We start from the raw sequence: 15,309 nt of genomic DNA, 5'->3' as shown, positions 1-15,309 counted from the left end.
GGCCGAGCTTCAGGGTTTGGGCTGTAGTCCCCGACAGTGAACCCTAGGTTTGTGTGTAGCTGGCGGCATGAAGTGTTCATTTCCTGATTCGCGGGCAGTGTGCAAGGTGCTTGAACACCAAGTGACGATGGTCACATCTTTTTAATTTCAAAGCTGCTTAATTAAGATGAGATACAAGGTCGTAATCAATAAAGCTCAATTTGAAACCCTGTGAGAAAGAGGAATAGAGAAATGTTCTCTGGGGCTGGAGTGGCACAAAGGAACAGGTTTGTGTCAGACTGAGATTTGTGTGCAAATAGCTAAGTATTCCTTCCAACGATGAGCAATCTGGGTCTGAAGAAGCCTTTGAAGATTCACAGACCCATGTGTATCATTCTTTCTGAGCAGGCCTGAAAGCACTCGACTTCTGGCTGTTTACCAGTTGCTAGGTAGTCTGGAAACAACAATGAACAAATAGGGTCACTGATCTGTTGCTACGTGATTGTTCTTATTCCAGTGTGATCCGGCAGGTCTCCTGCTCGGCACTTCCCAGTGCCTACCAGTGAGTGTCCAAACACCTCTCCAGGCCCAGAAGCCCACTGTGGCTCCTTCCTGAGCCCTGTCTTGCTGCTGGTGCAGACCTTCTCTGCCACCAGAACCAGCAGAGCCAAGTGCAAGGCCACGAATACATCAGGGCATGTCAGGCCCCCAGCATTGCTCAGATGTCTCCCTCCCAAACCCCCAAAGCTTGATGGCTACTTTTTTGGGGTTTCAGGATTCAGGTCACATGTTACACTTTCTAGAAAGCCTTCCTGACTTTCACCGCGGCCGCCCAAGAAGAATTGGCCGCTCGCTCCCTGTGCCCCTGATGTCACCCATGGGCCTTTGTCGCCCAGTATCTGTTTGCACTGGATTTCACACACTGTTTAGATGTCTGACCCGCCTCTCCTCTGAGGGCAGGACCATTGTCTAACTAGCTCTTCTTGGGAGCAATCGAGCCTGACAGAGGATCTGGAGAATGTTCAATACAAGTTTATTGAACAAAGAAATGAACAGAAATTTGTCATGGGGCTTTTCTTTCTTTTTTTTTTTAATTGTGGCAAAATACGCAGAACATACAATTCCTCCTCTTAGTCACCATCCGCCTCCAGAACTCTTTTCATCTTGTAAAACCCAAACTCTGCACCCCTTGCACACGAACCCTCCATTCCTCTCCCCTCTCAGCTTCTGGCAAGCACCTTTCTACTGTTTGTGAATCTGACAGATCCGTATTCTAGGTACCTCATATAAGTGGAATCATATACTATTGTCTCTTTGCGAGTGGCTGCTTTCACTGAGCACAATGTCCCTGGGGCTCACGTACGTTGTATCATGTGTCAGGATTTCCTTCCTTTTAAAGGCTGAATAATATTGCACTGTGTGGATATACCACATTGTGTTTATCCATCCATACATCGAGGGACACCTGGCTTGCTCCCACCTTTTGCCTGCTGTGAATTATGCTGCTGTAAACATTAGTGTACCAATACCTGTTTTGAGTCTCTGCATTTGGTTTTATTGGGGATGTACCTGGACGTGGAATTGCTGGACCCTATGATAAACCTGTGTTTACTGATTTATTAAAGGAACAGACAGGCTGTTTCAGGCGAGCAGTTTGCACACATGATTTCGCTACATGCTCGTGGCGCTTCTAGGAGGGAGAACAATTACTATTCCTTTCTCGAGAGATGAGAAAAATGAAAGCAACTGCCCAGATTCATAAAGCCAACCAGTGGCAGAGTCGGGATTGCGACTCAGACACTTAGACCCCCAAATTCATGCTTTTGAGTCCTGTGCCGCATTTGCTTTTCTCCAGAAGGGTGGTGGGCTGTCTCGCTCTGGTGGGTGAAGGCCCTGCCTTGGGTTGGGGAAAAGGAACTTCCTAAATAAGAGGCATCCTGCTTGTAGATGGTCACCAAGATTAGCTGTTTGTGACTAGCTTCACCCCAGTCCTTCGCAGGCTTGGATTTTCTGCAGTGAGGCTGTAACGTGCATCTCGGTGTTCTCTATCCTAGGACAAGATGACCTATCAAACTCATAATCGAGTTTGGTGATTACAGAATCACTCAAAAACAACTTGGTTGCTGTGCGTTCCTCTGAAGTCATGACTTAATATGGGAGATCAGTTAAATCTGGTTGAGATAGCTCTGATTTTCTTACCCAGGATCTCTTGGTGGTGGTTCCAGGCATGAAAGAGAGAGTCGGTTCATAATCTAATAAATCATTCAGAAATAATCTACCTGTGAGAAGCCTTACCCATCTATCTCGTTAAAGATCTGGCAGCTCATTAAACTATCCGGTAAATGGTGGGTTATCAGCTCACACCTAGATATACCACTGCATCCATACAGCCGCAACTGTGCGTGCACAGTAGCCACTAGACGTGAAAACCCAGGGCAGAGAAGAAAGGCAAGGGAGAAGACAGAGAGCCCATGCTTTGAGACCTTCTCTGCTCCAAACATACAGCAGTGACACACAAAGTATTGAAACAGAAAACCCCAAATACCAGGATAAACTCAAAGGGAAGATGAATGCTTGAAGGTGGAAAAGATCAAGCAGGAAAGAGAGGAACTATTCCAAGAGCGGAAATGTAAAGCAGAGAGTGAAATGCAGCCACGGGTTTCTTGGACTCTGGTCGGAAGTCAGTGGGAATGACCAGGAGTTTGAATCCTATGGGATGAAGAGAACTAAAAATATTCCACACAAGGCTCACTGCTGGAAGTGAGGGGCAGAATAGGTCATGAAAGGAAGTTGGGAAAGAGTAAACAACTAGGGCTGACCACCACCTGGAGAGATGGCATTTCATAAGCTGCAAGACTGGGGAGGTAGGAAGTTGGAGAAGAGTTTCACAACCAAGTCATCGGTTGGCATATTACCTGATTTTGCGTAACTCTAAGACCATGATGGGGCAGGAGATGGGAAAATGTCTTTGTAAGACTATGGCTTGGCCAGGGGGCGGAGGGAAGCAACTGCAAAACCATGAGATGGGTGGAGATGTGAGGACAGAATAAGAGAGAAAAAAAATAAAAACTTTCCAAGAAAATAAAAAATTGGAATGTGAGTCCACTCCAAATTCACACTCTGGAACGGACTGATAAAAACTTCAAAATAAATGTGTGGCATGCTCAGAGAGATAAAAAAAGGAATAACTTCTGTTTTGAAAAAGAGCACAATAAGAGGAGTGCCTGGCCAGCTCAGTCAGTGGAGCATGTGACTCTTGATCTCGGGGTTGTGAGTTCAAGCCCCATGTCGGGTATAGAGATTACTTAAAAATAAAATCTTAAAAAAAAAAAAAGTCTTAAAAAAAGTAATCAGAAAGAAAGCAGGAACAGGTGATAGTAAAAAGAAACAGACTGAAATCTTCAAATCTTGGAAAGAAAAATAGTCATTGAAATTTTAGAAATTACACATGGGGTAAACTTGACATTTGGCAGACGAAGAGAGAAAAGTGGTGAATTGAAGAAGAGAAAAAAAATGGACAAGGAGATGAATTGCTTGTACCTTTTGGAAAAAATCAGCATGCTCACATCACCTGGATTTTCACAATCCCTGTAGATGACTCCCTCTTCAGATCACTGTTTATCCCTTGGTTGGGCCATCTCATGTTCAGGGTCAACAGTCCTGCTCATTTCTTAGTGGGACCTTCTCCGGGCTTAGGACCACCAGCCTTTCTACAGAACAGTGTCCCTTGGGTTCATGCCAATTTCCTGGACAAGCCATGGGTTGCAGGAGGCCTCAAGAAGTGTGGATACGCAGAGCACCTGAGTGGCTCAGTCGGTTGAGCGTCTGCCTTCAGCTCGGGTCGTGACACCAGGGTCCTGGGATGGAGCCTCATGAGGCTGGGGGAGTCAGCTTCCCCCTCTTCCTCTGCCTCCCCCCGACTCATTATCTCTTGCTCAAATAAATAAGTAAAATATTTTTAAAAAGAGATAAAGGCAAATGTTTTTTTAAAAAAAGTGTAGATATGCAATGATGAATGCACTTGGGACATGTCTGACATCTTTGATCAGATTCATTTTTTTTTTAATTTTAAGATTTATTTATTTATTTAAGAGAGAGAGTGTGAGCAGGGAGAGGGGTACGAGGAGAGGGAGGGAGAGAATCTCAAGCAGACTCCACGCCCAGCGTGGAGCCTGACACGGGGCTTGATCTCATGACCCTGAGACTGTGACCTGAGCCGAAACTGAGAGTTGGCGCTTAACGGACTGAGCCACCCAGGCGCCCTGATCAGATTCATCTTCTGTGTGGGTCTGAGCGCGCTGCATAACCCACTGCTGTTTTGTTTTTTTTGTTTTTTTTTTTAACATCTGCACATTACGAGCCTTTGTTGGTCTTTCCCTAAACTTGTTGCTTCAACAGTATACATAGCGTAGCCTACAAGATTTCCGAAATTCATCTCGGTGAGAGAAAACCCTCCGAATATATGTGTGCAAAAATAAGGTAACTTCCAGTTCCTTCCTGCTCTTGGGCTCCCCCTCTTGTACCAGGAGACGTGGCAGGAGGAGCACTGCATATTCTAGATCCCTCCTAGAGTCAAAGGCTGGAAGCAGGTGTGAGCACATGAATGTATCATGTAACAGAACCTATGTATGATACATATTGAAGGTGAGTGGTCAGAAATTATTTTTACTAATACAAATGTCTGCTCAAAACCGTCTTAAGACCACTTCTCTATAAACATTGGACTAATGTGGTGGCTCATTGCATTCAGTTGGAAGATGCCCTCTTCTCCTGGTCTTCTTTGGTTTCTATTCCTCCAGCCCAGCATGCAATGCATGACTCCACACCATGAGATCTGTTTCCAGGAGAAAGTGGAAACTGCACGGGGCTGTGGGACAGCCAGGAGCTACACCTGCAGGTCGTTTGTTCCCGTGATGGGCATGTGCGAATCCTATTGTGAACGTAAGTCTCTAAGATAGAATAATGCCTTTGGTTTTATGACGTTATAGAAGTTTAATTCTACTCAAGTTTTGGCCTGCATTTCAGCCTCGCAAAAAAGTTGAATCCAGGTGACTGGATTCTTTGAAAGCCCGTGAGTTTTATTAGCGCCATCGGTGACAACACGGGTTTGCTGTAACGTTGACTCGTGTTCCTCAATCTCACTGCACTGCAGAACATCGCGCGGGCAGATGGGTCGGGAGACCGCACTCTGAAACCTCGTTGGCGCCGTATACAAAGGTGGATAGGAATCCAACAGCAACAACGGTAGCTCCGTTTCACACGTGTTCAATGGTTAGGAAACACGCCAGCACTACAATAAATGGTGCTCTTTACCTTGCAAAAGCTTGCTTGTGGAACTGGGCATCCAAAGGGTGCATGCAGCTTTGATTTGTTGTGAAGTGGTGGAGAGAGGGTTATCTGAACTTGGATGGACAGTTGTCACATCAAGAATGGGTGGGCAGGCAATGTTTGAGATGTGTGCATGTGCCTTCATGTTCCCCAAAGGGGCTTGCTTGTGTTGGGTACTACAGAGGAGGAAAATCTTTGAGGATTTCTCACATTTGATACCATTTTATTTTATTTTATTTAAGTATTTTATTCATTTTATATTTTTTTAAGATTTGTTTATTTGAGAAAGAGAATGTGAGCTGGGGAAGGGACGGGGAAAAGAATCTCAAGCAGACTCCCCACGGAGTGTGGAGCCCTACTCAGGGCTTGATCCCACAACCCTGAGATCATGACCTGAGCAGAAATCAAGAGTTGGACGCTTAACCACTTAACCAACTGAGCCCCCAGGCACCCCTAAAGATTTTATTTTATTTTTTTTTAAAGATTTTATTTATTTATTTGACGAAGATAGAGACAGCCAGCGAGAGAGGGAACATAAGCAGGGGGAGTGGGAGAGGAAGAAGCAGGCTCATAGCGGAAGAGCCTGATGTGGGGCTCAATCCCACAACGCCGGGATCACGCCCTGAGCCGAAGGCAGACGCTTAACCGCTGTGCCACCCAGGTGCCCCAAGATTTTATTTTTTAGTAACCTCTACACCCAGGGCACCTGAGTGGCTCAGTTGGCTGAGCATCTGCCTTCAGCTCAGGTCATGGTCTCAGGGTCCTGGGATTGAGTCCCACGTCAGGCTCCCTGCTCAGCGGGAAGCCTGCTTCTCCCTCTGCCTGCCACTCCCCCTGCTTGTGCTCTCTCTCTGTCAAATAAATAAATAAAACCTTTAAAAAATTAAATTAAAAAAAGTAAACTCTACACCGAACGTGGGGCTCAAAATCACAACCCTGAGATCAAAAGTTGCATGCTTCACTGACTGACTGAGCCAGCCAGGTCCCTCAATACCATTTTTTTAAAGATTTTATTTATTTAATTGACAGAGACACAGCCAGCGAGAGAGGGAACACAAGCAGGGGGAGTGGGAGAGGAATAAGCAGGCTCCCAGCGGAGGCGCTCGATGCGGGGCTCAATCCCAGGACCCTGGGATCACGCCCTGAGCCGAAGGCAGATGCTTAATGACTGAGCCACCCAGGCGCCCCCCTCAATACCATTTTAAAAGTGCCTTCCACCATATATTATATGATAATAAGCAATGGATATGAATTAATCTTCACATACACGGTGAGATATGAAACTTGGCTGAAGGCTTTTGCACGTACTTCATGGGATTTCTCTCCAGTACAGATTTTCTGAGGTCAAAGTGGGCATAAATGATCATGCCGGTTTTTGCACATTAATTAATTGTTATTAATATAAAGTAGATTAGCCAACTAACTTTCCTTTCCTTGCCTTTCCTTTTTCCTTTTTCCTTTTTCCCTTTCCCCCTTTTCCTTTCCTCTTCTCTTCTCTTCTCCTCTTTTCTTCTCTTTTTTTGTCAGAGAGAGCACAAGCAGGGGGACGCTCAACCAACTGAGCCACCCAGGCGCCCCTGAGATTTATTTTCTTTCTTTATTTGAGAAATTGCTCTGCCTTAACACAAGCAGAATTTCTAAATCATTCTTTACCTCTCATCACCTTCAGTTTCTTATCAATTAACTAAAAGCAAAAGTCTTTGAAATCATATGAGTAGGTTAGAAAACGCAAAGTAGGGGGGAAAATTTCCTAAAAATAAATCCTCCTCCTCATCGACCTGGAAGCATAAATATCTCTTGTGAATGGAAATGCTTAAACCAAAGAATTTTATCCACAGCATTTAAAGTCTCTGGAAGGTTTTATGATCGGCAATGGAACAGTTTTACTCCAAGATTAATTGTAGCCCATTTATTTGATGAAATAATTGGCAGTAACATGAAAATCACATATTCTGGTTCTTTTCTTTCAAGAGATTGTATTTATTTGAATATTTGTTGAGTTGGCAGTTACAAGATGCCTGCTGCCTGTAAGATAGAAACAGACCCGTTGCTCGGGAGGACAATTTTTCCTGGCTTGAGCTTACCAGAAATGTCCCTTTGGGGAGTCCTAAAGACGACACTGATAAGCCACCCAGAGAAGAACATGGTTTCGATAAAAACGACGGTCATTTCCTACGACCGCGGCTTCTAGCCTCCCGGATGCTCACTGAGGGCACGAAGCCAAATGCAGGTCAGTGAAAGCAATCCCACAAGGGGTCAAAGCAATTTGGTCAAAGCATGTAAGTGTCTGGTAGACCATGAAATAATAGCAAAAATCGGAGAAGTAGATGGAATGCATATCCTTGGCACTGCTCTCCAAATATTATTTCTTGGAGACAAAAATCTATGATAAGAGTCGGGCAGCTGAGAAGGAAGAGGGAGGCAGCTATAAACAGAGAGTGGAGTGTGTGGGTGAACCTCACGGCTGGTATGCGGTCCTAGTTGTGGGTTTCGCCGTCATTTTGCTGGAGGTGTTGCACAGGGTGGCAGCTGGGAGTGAGGGAGAAAAAAAAAGTACGATTTTTCTTTACTATGAATTTCCGATTGTTTCGGAAGGTGTGTACTTTGGTCAAAAGATTTCCTCACAGTTTTGACGTTGGTAAGATCTTTTTCTAGTGTGATTCTTTGACGGAATGTTGCATTAGTCTCAGGTGTACGTCATAGTGATTGGACAACTCTGCCCTATGCTGTGCTCACCAGCATAGCTAACGTCACCGCACGATGCCATTGCAGTGCCATTGACGACATTCCCTATGTTGTGCCTTTCATCCCCATGACGTAGTCCATAACTGGAAGCCTGGACCTCCCACATCCTTTCACCAATTTGCGCCCTCCCGCCCCTGCACCCACCAGTTTGTTCTCTGAATTTATGGGTCTGTTTCTGCTTCTCTTGTTAGTTTGTTCATTTGTTGATTCCACATATAAGTGAAATCATATGGTATTCGTCTTTCTCTGTCAGACTTATTTAGCATAACTTCTAGGTCCATCTAAGTTGTTGCAAATGGCAAGGTTTCCATCTTTTTTGTGGTTGAGTAATATTCCATTATGCGACCACGCATGCACCTGCACACATCACATCTTCATATATTCCTCTACCTTTTTTTTTAAAGATTTTATTCATTTATTTGACAGAGAGCGTGAGAGAGCACAAGTAAGGGCACAGGCAGAGAGAGAGAGAGAGGGAGAAGCAGGCTCCCCGCTGAGCAGGGAGCCCCACGTGGGGCTCAATCCCAGGACCTGGGATCATGACCTGAGACGAAGGCAGATGCTTAACTGACTGAGACACTCAGGCGTCCCCATTCCTCTACTTTTTAAAAAGATTTTATCCTTTATTTGAGAGAGAGAGAGAGTGAGTATGCGAGTGGGCAGTGAGGGGCAGAGGGAGAGAGAGAATCTCAAGCAGACTCCCTGCTGAGCGTGGAGCCCAATTCAGGGTTCAATCCCTGAGATCATGACCTGAGCTGAAATCAAAAGAATCAGACGCTTAACCACCTGAGCCACCCAGGTGCCTCTACCCATTCCTCTATGGATGGACACTTAGGTTGCTTCCGTATCTTGGCTATTGTAAATAATGCTACAGCAAACACAGGGGTGCTTATATCTTTTTAGATTAGTGTTTTCATTTTCTTTTTCTTTCTTTCTTTTTTTTTTTTTTTAAAGATTTTATTTATTTATTTGACAGAGAGAGAGAGAGACAGTCAGTGAGAGAGGGAACATAAGCAGCAGGAATGGGAGAGGAAGAAGCAGGCTCCCAGCAGAGGAGCCCGATGTGGGGCTCGGTCCCAGAACGCCGGGATCACGCCCTGAGCCAAAGGCAGACGCTTAACGACTGAGCCACCCAGGTGCCCCTGTGTTTTCTTTTTCTTGCAGTAAATCCCCAGTAGTGCAATTACTGGGTCATATGGTAGCTCCATTTTTAATTTTTTGAGGAACCTCCATACTGTTTCTACAATGGCTGCACCCTCTCTGCTCTGGTCTTTAATAAGATGTCTATTCTGACAACTGTCCCACATTCAGCACATCCACGGGGTTGTCCTCCTGTAATAGGACTCCTCTGATGGCACTGAGGGAGGGGCTGCAATGAAGGCTTTTCACACTTACTTTGTTTATAAGGTCTCTCTCTGGTGTGAGCACTCAAACACAGGATGAATTCAATGCTCGAAGTGAAGGTTGGCTCACATGTGATGCGTTCATAAGGTTTCCCCCATTATACGTTTCCTAATGGTCAAATAGGATTTTGTAAACATGGAGAGACATCCTACATTCATGGTATTCAGAGTTTTCCCCTAGTTTGCATTCTCTGATGGAAAGTAAGAAATGACCTTTTAGACCACCCCCCCCATTTAGTACACAGATAGCCTCTCTCCATGTAAATTCTCTGTCAGTGTAAGGATGATCTAGGCCTGAGGCATTCCCTCAATTCTTTTTTTTTTTAAGATTTTATTTATTTATTTGAGAGAGAGCAAGGGGAGGGGAGAGGGAGAAGGAGAGAGAGAGAGTGTCAAGCAGACTCCCCTCTGAGCACAGAGCCCAACCCTGAGATCATGACATGAGCAGAAATGAAGTCAGACATCGAACTGACTAAGCCACCCAGGTGCCCCCATTCCCACAACTCTTACACTTGTTTTAGGATCGTCCGTCCCAGCATGATTTCTCTGATACTGCAGGAGAGCTGAGCTTGGGCTGAAGGCATTCCCTCATTCCTTTTATTCAAAAGGATCCTTGCTTGTTCGAGTCCTGTAACGCGGAATAAGGTGTGTATTTTGCTTGAAAGATTTCTGCATATTTTGCACTGAAAAGATTTGTCTGCAGAGTAGGTTTTCTAATGTTGAATAAAATACGAATACAAGTATTTTCCACATTCATTACAATCACAGGATTTGATAATTTGCTTAGAACGGCTCACAGAAACACAGGGAAACATTTTCTCATGTTCACTGGTTTGTTATGAAGAATACAACCCAGGAACAACCAAATGGAAGAGACAGATGCGTGGGGCCAGGTATGGAGATGGGGCGCAGAGCTTCCATGCCCTCTCCAGGCATGCCACCCTCCCAGCACCTCAGGGTTGGGGCTCTCTGAACCCCTGTTGTTCAGGGTTTTTATGGAGCCTTCACAGGATTGATTAAATCATCGGCCACTGGTGATAAAGTCAACTTCCAGTGCGTCTCTCCTCCCCAGAGGTCTGGGGGGAAGCTGAAGATTCCAACCCTCTAATCACGTGATTGGTTCTTCTGGCAACCAGCGTCCCCCCCCCCCTCCTTAGGGGTAACTTTGTACTGTTACCTCTGGCCAAGGGGCCGATCAGCGCAATGACATTCCGGCTGACACCAGGCCACTGTGGACACACCCGCCGCCAGGTCACCAAGGGTAGGAGAGGAACGGCCACCCTAAGAAGTGGGAATGAGCTCCGTTCTGGGGCCGGACTGTTGCAGTGCAAGTGGTGTTCGCAAACCTTGGAAGTGAGGCTGAATTAAAGTTCCAAATCAACAGTCAGATGAGCGGTATTCCCCGTTCTCTTTCACAGTCTGGCAGCAGCACTCTTTACCCGCTCAACGTCACAGACCTGAACGTAGCCACTCCTGAACGTTGCCGATTCTCATTTGCTCTGACTTTTTGACGTTATCAGAGATGTTTTCCCAGAATGTCCTGTACTTGATGAACATTTTTTTTGCAGACTTAAAGCTACGCTTTTCTCTTAGGAATGATTGGTTAAACACGTTTCCACCGGGGGCACTTGGGTGGCTCAGTAGGTTGAGCACTGGACTCTTGGTTTGGGCTCAGGTCATGATTTCAGGGTCGTGAGATCGAGCCCCACACAGGGCTCTGAACTCTTAAAAAATCCAAGAGAGAACGTAATTTTTTAAAATGTTGGGGGAGGAGCGCCTGGGTGGAGTAGTTGGTTATGGGTCGGACCCTTGGTTTTGGCTCAGGTCATGATCTCAGGGTCCTGAGACTGAGCCCAGCATGGGGCTCCGCACTCAGTGGGCAGAATCTGCCTGAGATTCTTTCCCTCTCCCTTTCCCTCTGTCCTTCCCCTCTGCTCCTCCCCCTGCTCAAACGCACGCACACTCTCTCTCTCAAATAAATAAATAAAATCTTTAAAAAAAATGTTGGGGGATGAGGCACTTGGTGGGCTCAGTTGCTAGAGCATGTGACTCTTAGGGTCATGAGTTCAAGCCCCACGTTGGGTGTAGAGATTACTTAAAGATTTTTTTTTTTTTAAATGTTGGGGGAAGAAAAGGGTAGGTTTTTTTCTCTCAGAACAGTGAAGGCTGGGGGAGCCGAACAGGAGTGAGAAGTTGTGAGGTGTGTGTGGGGGAACACTGAATTCCTTGTTTCACTGAAAGGAGCATTAAAAGGTAATGATTTTGTACATTTGATAGAGTAATTTATATGTGTTTGTTCAAAGCTTTTGTTTTTATAAAAGAAATACATTTCTGTGGAAGTAAAAATTCAAACAGCTTACAAGGGTCTAAATGAAATTGCAAATTATGCAATTGTAGCAGTGGTAGAATATTCTTCAAATTGTTTATTAGTGATTTTTTTATCTGCTTATTTTACTAGCTGCTTAGAGGCATATGTTATGACACATTATGATTGAGAATTTGTTTCTCTTTTCAGTTTTGAGTTTTTGCCTACTATATCTGGAGGTTATGTTAACCTCATTTCAAATTCAGTTTTTATATCTTGCTGGTAAATTAACCCTTATATCATTATGAAATATCACTCTTCATTTCTAGTAATACTTCCTGCCTTAAAATCTCTTTCATCTGATATTAATACAGTGACACCAGCTTTCTTTTGATTAGTGTTTGCATGGTACATCTCTTTCTATGCTTTTATTTTCTACTTTTTTGTGTCCGTATTTTTTATTTTATTTAATTTATTTTTTATGAAGTAAGCTCTACCCCCGGCCTGGGGCTTGAACTCAAGACCCCTGGGATCAAGAGCCGCATGCTCTACCCACTGAGCCAGCCAGGCACCCCCATGTCCTTAAAGTGTGTCTCTTGAATACAGAATAATTTTAAAAAATTCCAGCCCGATAATCTTTCGCTTTCACTTGAAGTATTTATTCCGTTTATATATTGATGTATTTATAGATGGGCGTGGGTTTAAATCTACCTTCTTGCTATTTGTTTTCTACTTGTCTCACCGAATTTCTTTTTCTCTCCTTTCTTGCCCCCTTTTAGAAACAAACCAAATGTCTACCATTAAAGGACTACTTGAATGCATTAAAGTACCTCCCAACAATGGAGTATATGCAACTGTAGAAAGAAGAAAGGGAACTATCTCTGTGATCTCCAGATTAGCTACCTATCTATCATCTATCATCTCAGTTGGACACTTAACCAGATAAGCCACCCAGGTGCCCCAGGATATATTTTTATATGGAAAAGTGGCGAGACGTGTGTATATAGAATGCTACAGTTTGTTGGAAAGAGGGTGGGTGAATATGAGCACACATTTCCTTATATTAGAAAAATGGAAGAGTAAATAAAAAACTTTTTAAATGGTTAGCCTTTTAGGAGGAGTTGACACTCCCTAGTACCCAGACTGTGGTCTCTAAATACCAGCTCCCACTGAAAGGAACCAGGGGTCCTTGAAGAAATGGTGAAGTCCAGGTCTGGGGCAGGAAGTGGGCAAGATAAACCTGGTACATCTTTTTTTTTTTAATATTTTATTTATTTATTCGACAGAGATAGAGACAGCCAGCGAGAGAGGGAACACAGCAGGGGGAGTGGGAGAGGAAGAAGCAGGCTCACAGCGGAAGAGCCTGATGTGGGGCTCGATCCCACAACGCCAGGATCATGCCCTGAGCCAAAGGCAGACGCCCAACCGCTGTGCCACCCAGGCGCCCCAAACCTGGTACATCTTACCACTTCAGAATACAAAGAAGTATCAGAGATAGTTATGCTAAAGGGCTCAGGAACCAACCTATAAAGATTGTATAGGAAAAACCTATGAAGGTCAAAGGTGGGACAATTTGAACATCAATAATACTCACTGTAATAGATTTGAAACACATTAAACAGTTTAAATGCATGAACTCAATGACGCTTAGCAAGCAAACAAATGAACAAAAACCTCATTGGTCACCTTTGGAGTATCCTAGGGAACAAACCGTACCCCAGGGTAGCCCAACAGTTGATGGGAAGTTTCTTTTTATAGGAATAATCCAGTTTATAAATGAAAGAAATGCAGATTATAGAACATTACTATTTTGCAACCCCTGACGTATTAATAGATGTAGGTAAGGGCGATCAGTAGGTGCTTTCATTATAAAAGAAAAATCCAGATATTATGTGCCTTCTGATAGAATATGAACCCCCTATAAAGAATTTTTGCCCCAAAATTGAACTTGAATAGGATCAAGGCTCTTGTGTTATCATTTTATAGGAAACACATGAAAGCAGACAAACGTTAAAATATCTTCCCAGTTAACGAGCAAAATCGGGATTGTAGGAAACTTTACAGGATAAAAGACCCAGTTTCTTCAAGAAATACATTGAAAGAAATAAAAAGAAATGTCAGGGGGATTTAGAGATTTTGAAAGACTTAAGTGACATACCAGTTAACTTCAAAGTGTACAACTTATTTGGATCCTGACTCAAACAAACGGAAGAGTGCAAAGAAATTTGCACCAGGCAGGAAAAATCTCAACAGTTCACTTGATTTTTGATAATATTAGGGCTTATTTACTTATAATAGGCTCTGGGACCAAGATGGGGCTTGGACTCAGGGCCAGGAGATCAAGATTCGTATTGTCTGCCACTGAGCCAGCCAGGCGCCCCAGGACTTACTTTTTAAAAGCAATAAAGATATGTCACCGTGTTTAAAAAGAGTCATCTGTAGTGAAATGTACACTGAAGTGTTCGTAGATGATATGATGCTGAGATGTGCTTCCACGTAACGGGGCGGTATGTGTCGGTGGCGGAAGTGTGGCGGGCTACAGGTCCGAAAAGAGACAGGATGACCGTGGAAGCTGGTGGACAGGTACAACGAGGGTACACGTGGAGACCAACGAGACGGCAGCGGCATTCTTGGAGGGATATGATGGTAGCTGCCATAATGGCAGCCAACGCAGATACCTGAAGAAGCCGCGTCAACAAGTCCCTCTGTCCCTGAAAGCTGAGCTTCCTAAAGCAGCTCACTTGGAGGCGGCCTGGTGTGAACCTACAGCGGCTTGCGGACACCTTCCCGATACAGCTCCTGCCGCCGCCCCTTTTCCTCTCCAGGGGAGGGCGCTCAGGAGCGCTGAGATACGCAGGAGCAGAGCCACTATGACGGGGAGGTGCGCATGCGCCGCGGAGGCTGCGGACCACGTTTCCCAGGAACGCCGGCGTGTCCGGCCCCGCCCAGTGCACCAGAGTCCCTTTCAAGCGAGGCGCTAATACCTGGGCTTCCTGTGGGCTGTGGACCTGTCTGTGCTCCGGACTCCGAGTCTTAGCTCAGGCAGGGGCAGCTCTTGCACCGAAGGCCCTTTTGAACGAGTTTTAGATCCAAGCCGCTCCCGCAGGGGGGGGAGCTTGGTGCTTTGGCTACCACCTCCCACTCCAGAGGCCGGGCCGTCCCCGGGGCGGGCGAGGGGGACTCACCCCGCCACAAGGGTGGACTTGCAGCCCCTTGAGGCGGGAGGAAGTTGGACGCCGACGAGGAGTACGGAGTTCAAAGAGGACACCTTTCTGAGAAGCTACCCTCCCTGCGGTCTTGTTTGAGTGATCGAGCGAAGTAAGAGGAAGGGAATGCCCGAGTCACACGGTGGTTAGGAACAAAGCGCTAGCTTGAAGCCACGTTCCCTTAAACAAGACTGGAAAACAGAGTACACGAACACTGGCGACTGCAGAAGGGGAAGCCCTCCTCCTGGACCCGCTTAGGTAAACGTCTCAACCCACATTCCCGCCTGCGGGGTGTGTCCACTGATTTAGGACGGCGGCGTACAGGCGCGGCGTGGCCGGCAGA

The 15,309-nt window shown here is 45.3% G+C and overlaps 1 long non-coding RNA gene across 3 annotated transcripts in view; it reads left to right on the top strand.

Moving 5' to 3' along the window:
- Window positions 1-14,752, top strand: part of LOC109489888 — a 31,076-nt gene extending 16,324 nt beyond the window's left edge. For 2 of the 3 annotated variants that reach the window (XR_002143047.2, XR_004621819.1), the window contains exons 3-4: window positions 4,779-4,920; window positions 12,540-14,752. This is a non-coding gene — a long non-coding RNA (uncharacterized LOC109489888). Of the gene's footprint in view, window positions 1-4,778; window positions 4,921-7,307; window positions 7,538-12,539 lie in introns of all 3 variants that reach the window. The other variant, XR_004621820.1, reaches the window with a different exon arrangement.
- The last annotated feature ends 557 nt before the right edge of the window (window positions 14,753-15,309 follow it).

Source organism: Ailuropoda melanoleuca, chromosome 17 (genome assembly GCF_002007445.2).
Source record: "Ailuropoda melanoleuca isolate Jingjing chromosome 17, ASM200744v2, whole genome shotgun sequence".
NCBI classification, from domain to species: Eukaryota; Metazoa; Chordata; class Mammalia; order Carnivora; family Ursidae; genus Ailuropoda; species Ailuropoda melanoleuca.
The sequence above is the reverse complement of the archived record's forward strand: the minus strand, read 5'-3'. Positions and strand labels throughout refer to the sequence as shown.